Source organism: Pongo abelii, chromosome 2 (genome assembly GCF_028885655.2).
Source record: "Pongo abelii isolate AG06213 chromosome 2, NHGRI_mPonAbe1-v2.0_pri, whole genome shotgun sequence".
NCBI classification, from domain to species: domain Eukaryota; kingdom Metazoa; phylum Chordata; class Mammalia; order Primates; family Hominidae; genus Pongo; species Pongo abelii.
The window spans coordinates 178,604,352-178,611,686 of record NC_085928.1 but is presented as its reverse complement, the minus strand read 5'-3'; the positions used below and the strand labels follow the sequence as shown (position 1 = coordinate 178,611,686).

Here is a 7,335-nt window from a genome sequence, read left to right as displayed (position 1 = left end):
CACTGTAAAAAGCAGGATTTTATGCCATGAAATCTCTAAAATTATTTTATTATTATTATATTTCATATTATTTACTTTCCAGAAAGAAAATAAGAATATTTCTTGAACCAAAGTTTGAGAAACATTAATCAACAATGTTTTATTTATAAATTTATTTATATAAAAATGTTATTAAAAAATATATATATATACTTAGTAACACCCTTAATAAATTGACCTCATTAAAAAAAGAAAGCTCACATTAAGTCAGGGTATGCCTAGAAAAGTTGGGTTATGTCCTCAGTTACTTAAAAAGAAATAATAATAACAATGCTCGGGAATAAGTGGTTCCAAATTATAAATCAGGTGATAGATCCTCCTAAATGATTCTAAATTACTTTTCTCTGGCTTTAGAAAAAGAACAACAACCTATATATGGAGATAAATCCCCAAATTGTCTGATGCCTCATTAGTCTGAAAAGAAATGTTTTGACTCCATTATATTTAAAATAGCAAACTATAATTAGCATGAACTGAGCAACAATTTTTTAAAAAAGACATTGTAGGCTTAATCATAGAGGATATCTTCACTGTAACAAGCAGGAGTGAGCCATGCATAAAGCATAATTTGAAAAGTCCAGGTCCTACTTGGCATATAGAGATACCATATAAGCCAGTGCTTGAAATATAACAGTTGCAATTAACAGCCTGGGAGTAATATCCAAAAAAGGAAACAGATATATCAAAGTCAAAAAACAGGTCCTGTAATTATTACTTTACTTGGTGAGGAGGCCAGGTAGCTCATTGCTGTCTGAGTAAGTAAGTAATTCTTCCAAGAAGACTACAGGGAAACCTGTCCCTTATTGAATTGTACCCAGGAGCCCAGGATGTTATTTTATCTCATTTTGACCCCCTTGTCTCATGAAGGATTAGATAATCATTAGGGATAAAAAAAGAGGACAGTGAATGGAAGGAGAGAGAGAGATAATTTCAAATATGATATGTTTCTTACTTTAACCTACCTCTGGCCTAATGGTCTTTGGAAACTTAAATTTAGAGAAATCATAATGAACAAATACATTTAGGAGTTAGACATATGATTTGGTATAATAAAAATGAACAAGAATATATTATTAATGTTAATTTCAGTTCTGTAATTCCAAGTCCTAATATTCGATCCAAAATGGCTTTCATGACTTAAATTATATACTAAAAACTAAGAATGTTGCCAAATTTAATGCCATTCTGGTGTTAGATGTTTAAGCTATATAACAAAGAATGAATATTAACTAGTATTCCACTAATATGTTTAGTAGAGAAGGATGACTAATAGCAAGTATGTGAAGTCTTTTTGTGTATATTTTTTAAAAATTTACTATGAATGCTAGTGGTCTAATTACCATAGCCTGGTTTTCTTTCATCATAGCTAATAATAAAACATTCTTGCTTGTTTTAAATTTAACAAGTTTATGTTTTATCAAATTTTTCTCTTTGAATATTTTTACTGGATGTAAAATAATGTTAAAATTTGAGAAAGCACCATAGTGCCATTTTGAAAATATTTTGTTTTTATTATGAATGTATTCCATGTTCAAGGTAAGAAAAAAGTATAAACAGTGCAGAGAAGAAACAACTGAAAATAAAAAAAGTCTCTCCCTTTTAATGACCCTCTCAAATTTTCCCAGACCCAGAGGTTATAATACTGTTAATAACTTCCTATGAATTTATCCAGGTATCTTAAAATACCAGTTCTAACACACGCATACACGCAAGGGTTAATATAGTGTAGACAATTTTTCATCTGTACATAAGTAACTATTTTATTCTTTTTGATTATTACCTTATGTTTAAATTTGTTAACATTTTTTATTAAGGCATGAAAGTCTAGGTAAGTAAATACCTTTGTAAACAGGTCTGAGGAACAAAGGATATCCTCCCTGATAAAGAAGCCAATGGAAAAAAGACAATTACATATCTAAGAAAATCACAGGTGATGATTTTGCTCATTGTCTTTTCTGTGAACATTACGTAGACCAGAGGCTCTAGCTTTTTTATTTTGTAGAATATAGTCATTTGAGGAAACACTATTGAGCAAAGTGTCATTCGTAAAACATTTGTGTTTTAACAAGCCAAGGGGTATTTTTATTTTTGTCAACTCCTCTCATACAGAATCACTTAGAAACACTGGCATTTTCAATGAACTTCATATTTGAGGAAATGAATACAAGCCAATACTTTGAAAACAGAACAAAATGCAATTTTGTTTGTTAAATTACTCGAAATAGTAATCTAACTGGATTTTTGAGTAATTGAGCTTCCTTTTTCTTCAGCTACTAGTCTTTTAATATTAAACAGCCCCACTAACATTTTGTAGATAATCATGCCTAAAGTAGTGCTTAAAATTGGACTGTTAATGAGAGTGCTGGCAGATCTGAGGTTCTTGCAAAATCTATTATAGATTGTTTTAAAACCTTATTAACGGTATATCAGATGGGTCCATAAAATACACGGATGTTTCAATACAGAATGTGACTTTTATTAGTCCTCTCATGAAAAACGGCATCAGTTTGATTCGAGATGGCAATAAAAAATATATAGCCTGTTCTAGGGAGCTCCATTTTCCCAGATCTTGAGGTCTGTGATTAGTAGGCAAAGAATTTATATCACATAGCGGGTAAGGTAATGCACAAAGTAAGATTTACCACGCCAAAACTTTCCATAGAAAGTCAAATCCATACAACCTGGCTGATGTGGCATTCCTCCTGATATTTCCTTTAAGCGCATTCAAGGATTACATACACACATTTTTGATGCTCAGTATTAGGAACGAGATGACCCATTTACATATAATAGTTATAGTAGGTTATAGTTACATAATTATAAATATATTTATAATAATAGTTATAATAGGCTAATAGTTATGTCTGCTCAAAACTACCAGAAAGTGTTTGCGAGTTCCACACCTTCTTTAAGATATCTTAAGAAAAAAAGAAGTTAATGACATTGTAATTTAGAATATGTTCAATTTTCTTAACTTTCTGGGTTTTTTAACAAAATAATTGCAATATCCTGTATGTTATGACAAAGATTCCTATGCTTTTAGGTTTATATGCCAGGCATATGCTTCTGACTTTCATAACACTTACTCCCCCATCCCATTCCCACCTAAAAATACATTCCTTTTTCAAAAACAATTATTGTTTTGTTTTGTTTTAGGAACTGACCTTATTTCCATCTTGTTTAAAAGTCTGTAAAAAATGGCTTAAGACACTCAGTGGTTGTTTCTACCCATTCAGTGGCCTAAGCAGTGGCAGCTGCAGACCAGTTTTCCATGGTAGGCTGTGTTATGGTCTTCGGTAGGGAACTGCTGAATAGGCACAGAAGGCATCTGCATGCCTTCAAACCAGACTGCAACCTCAGGTTGAGGAGCAGTAAACTCAGGAGCTGGAGCAGTCCTTTCATCCTGAAATTCCTCCTTGGTTACAGCTTTCTCAGAAGCAGACTTCCATTCCCTTTTAGGGTCTTTACAGAAGTAGAAATCAGACATGACCTTCCATGGGTGTTCACAGGAGATGGTGCCACACATGCACAGAACTTCCAGGCCAGCACCCACCATATCAGACCGACTCAATGAGTTCCCTTGTTGTTGCTTGGATGGCAATGTCCACACAGTGCAGAGGAGAATCTGTGCTACACAGAGCAATGGTAGGTATGTTAACATAACATGCCTCTGTGAGGGGTTGGTGGTCAGCTCTGGGATCAGTAGCCACCAGAAGACATGGCTCCCAGAAGACTGCCTGGATTTGGATAGTAAAGGTTCCAGGAACAGAGCCATCAGCAACAGGAGTGGCTCCAGTGGCGGCAGCAAACTTCGCCACAGCCCACTGGCCAGTATTCCCTGAGGACATGACACTGATATCTGTTGTTAATGGCAACAATGGCACAAGCTGCCAGCAGAAGCTTCTCCTAGGTCTTCTTCAGATTTATGGTGTAGATGCCATCACTTTTCTTTTTGGAAATGTACTGTTGCATTTGAAAGTCAGGTTGGTGCCATCTAAGTGGGTTTCTGCTGCAAGGAATTTGAGGACATTCTTCTTCATTTGCAGGACGTTAAAGACTCTGGACATTGTGAAAGTTTCCCTTTAATTACAATGGGAATCCAGAACAATGCAGTATGGGCCCCTCTCTGGGTAGCAAGGAAAGCTACTATTATCTTCTGAAGCAGAATATCATAGTTGTTTTAGGTCTATTTTTAAGAACGCATAAACTTAAACTTAGGAACTCAGGCATTAGAAAGTAATTATCCTTGCTGGGCATGGTGGCTCACGCCTGTAATCCTAGCACTTTAGGAGGCAGAGGCAGGTGGATTGCTTGAGCTCAGGAATTTGGACCAGACTGGGCAACATGTGAAAAACCCATCTTTACCAAAAACACAAACAATTAGCCGGGCGTAGTGGCAGGCACCTGTGGTCCCAGCTACTCTGGAGGCTGAGGTGGGAGGATCCCTTGAGCCTGGGAGGCGAAGGCTGCAGTGAGCCAAGATTGTGCCACTGCCCTTCAACCTGGGTGCAGAGTAAGACAACGTCAAAAAAAAAAAAAAAAAAAAAGGAAAAGAAAAAGAAAGAAAGGAAGGAAAGGAAAGGAAAGGGAAATTAATCATGTTTTCCAGGAGTCTCCTGAGAGAATATTTCAATCATGTCTACAGACATGTCTACAAACATAAATTTTTAAATTAAAATTTAATATAAAATTTGTATTGTGCTGAATTCTGAGAATACTTCCTTAGTATTTAAGAAGTGAAATACTTGATTAAAACCTTACCAAATCCCGTCTCTTCCAGTGGCTTTACTTTGATCTATTTTGTGCCCATTTATCCTTTCACATATCACTCAGTATAAATCTACTACATGCCAGGTCTTGTGCAAGGCAGCAGTCTGGGCTACTACACAATTAAGGAATGATCCTCGCCTTCAAGACATCTATAGTCTGACGAGAAAGACAATTTAACAGATAAATGTAATACACCATCTGAAGTTCTAATAGTAAGTTTGTTCAAAGAGTTCTGGGATCACAGGGAAACAAAAGGATTAAACTTTCACTATATACTAGAGAAAATGAAGTCCAGAAAAGTTCAGAGAGAAGATGGTTGTGAGCTGGTTATATTCTCTCCATCCCTGTCTCCCCACCTCCACCCTGCCATTAAGCCTCTCTCCCATCATTCTATCCCTTCCACTTTTAAATGATAATACCATGTGATTGTTAAGGAGCTTTCCCATAGTAAATTTCTCTACTGCGTGATCACATTTTTTTTAATAGGAGTTGGGGAATATCATACTTTCTGATAGTCGAAGTTACAATCAGGTTATTAATGACTTCAGAAGGAGAAATTACATTTCTACCTACCCTAAACTTTAAGATCTGTCCTAATATCTTCTGCTTTTTCTGTAGTAAGATATATTTTGAAGATCACTCTTCTGATTAATTCTTATTCCCTTGGCTAGGTTCCAGGTTCAATGGCATTTAGGAAGACATTAACATACCATCAACCAATTATTTCACGGCATCAAAAAATTTCACATTTGCAAAGACCTTTGCTATTGACATCTCCTTTTCACCGTGACACTCAGTTTATTCTCAAAAAAACCCCATCTCACGTCTGTAATCCCTGCACTTTGGGAGGCAGATCACGAGGTCAGGAGATCGAGACAATCCTGGCTAACACAGTGAAACCCTGTCTCTACTAAAAATACAAAAAATTAGCCAGGCATCATGGCCGGCACCTGTAGTACGAGCAACTAGGGAGGCTGAGGCAGGAGAATGGCATGAACCCGGGAGGCAGAGCTTGCAGTGAGCTGAGATCACGCCACTGCACTCCAGCCTGGGTGACAGAGCAAGACTCCGTCTCAAAAAAAAAAAAAAAAAAAATCCATAAGTTTGTTTGGGCATATGTCATTATTCCCCTTTTAGAGATGAGAAAACTAAGATTCTCCAAGTACAGCAGCAGAGACAAGACTAGAATCTGTGGTTATTTTCTATCTCCTCATGATGTCTTTCATGCACGTGCCCAAATTAAATTAGCTCCAGGACTGATCATTACTGCAGAAGGAGGGTTTAAAAACTCTAGTCAATATTTTTGAATATTTACAGGAAGCAATAGTCCTAGCACTCAAAGTATTAGAACTGTTTCTTTTCTTAAACATATTATCTTATATACATGCTAATATTTGACCTATGCTTTTAATTATTTAGTGATCATAGGAAGTAAATTCTTACTTTTGATTTCAATTGAAAAAAATCTTGTTGAACAGCAATATGATTTTTCAGCTCAATAAAGGCTGAAATATCTAGCCTCAGACTTCTTTATGTGTATATATGTGTGCGTGGGTGTGTGTGGCAGGTTGGGGATGCTCCGAGATTACCAAATATAATAATAATTATAATAGCAATTATAGTTATAATGAATATTATAATAGTGAGTTAGAAAATTATTTTCTCCTAATAAATCAATGAGTGAAAAGAAAGCCTATGTTAATATGAACTATGTGTTGTTAAACTATAGTGACGGCTGAAGAATAATTTAATATAACACTATTATCAAAAACAATTTTCTTTCACAGAAAGTTGTGTAGAAGTCTACCAAGTCTCATCAAGAACAGCAGTTTCTAAAGATAGACTTTAGACAACAACCCAGTGTCCCAAATGATTAGGGGACATTTGATAAAGACCAGATAAAATGAAATAAATGATAATCTTTGCAGCAAATCATGAAAACTGGCAAAGAGAAGAACAACAGCCATGCAGAGAGGCCCTATACCTTAAAGAAACTATTGACAATAACTTTTCCATCTCTAATCTTCCACCCAAGGATTTATACTCAGGCAAGTCTGAGACGTCATCTGGGAAGTTCTGGCTAGCTGCCACAGAAGACTTCTCTCAGGATGAAATGACTATGATGAATTCTCTTCAATCTAAAGGGGCCTTGTCACTTCATTTTATCTCCTTGCTGCAGACGAATATGTAAAATCAGAAAATGACCTAATGGTTTATAGGTCTTAATGATGCATTATCACGATTAGCCAAATAGAAATCGGAAAGTTGGTTGTCAAGCCTAGAAACTGCATTAGTCAGCTTCTGTTGTAATAACAACCCAAAGGTTAAGGGGCATACAACTACCCATATTTTTTCCTTGCTTAGAGGCCTCAGGTTGGCTGTCACTCTACTCAGCTCTGTAGATCATTCTAGGACCCAGATAAAAGAGTAGACTCTGTCTGGGACTTGCTTTCTTTATGGCACAGGGCAAAGATGGAAGAGTTCATGCTAACGTATGGACTCACGTTTAAAACATCTGCTCAGAAC

General features: G+C 36.0%; 1 pseudogene; it reads right to left on the bottom strand.

Moving 5' to 3' along the window:
• Positions 1-222: 222 nt before the first annotated feature.
• On the bottom strand, positions 223-4,553 carry LOC129058716 (small ribosomal subunit protein uS2B-like; annotated as a pseudogene).
• Positions 4,554-7,335: the final 2,782 nt, after the last annotated feature.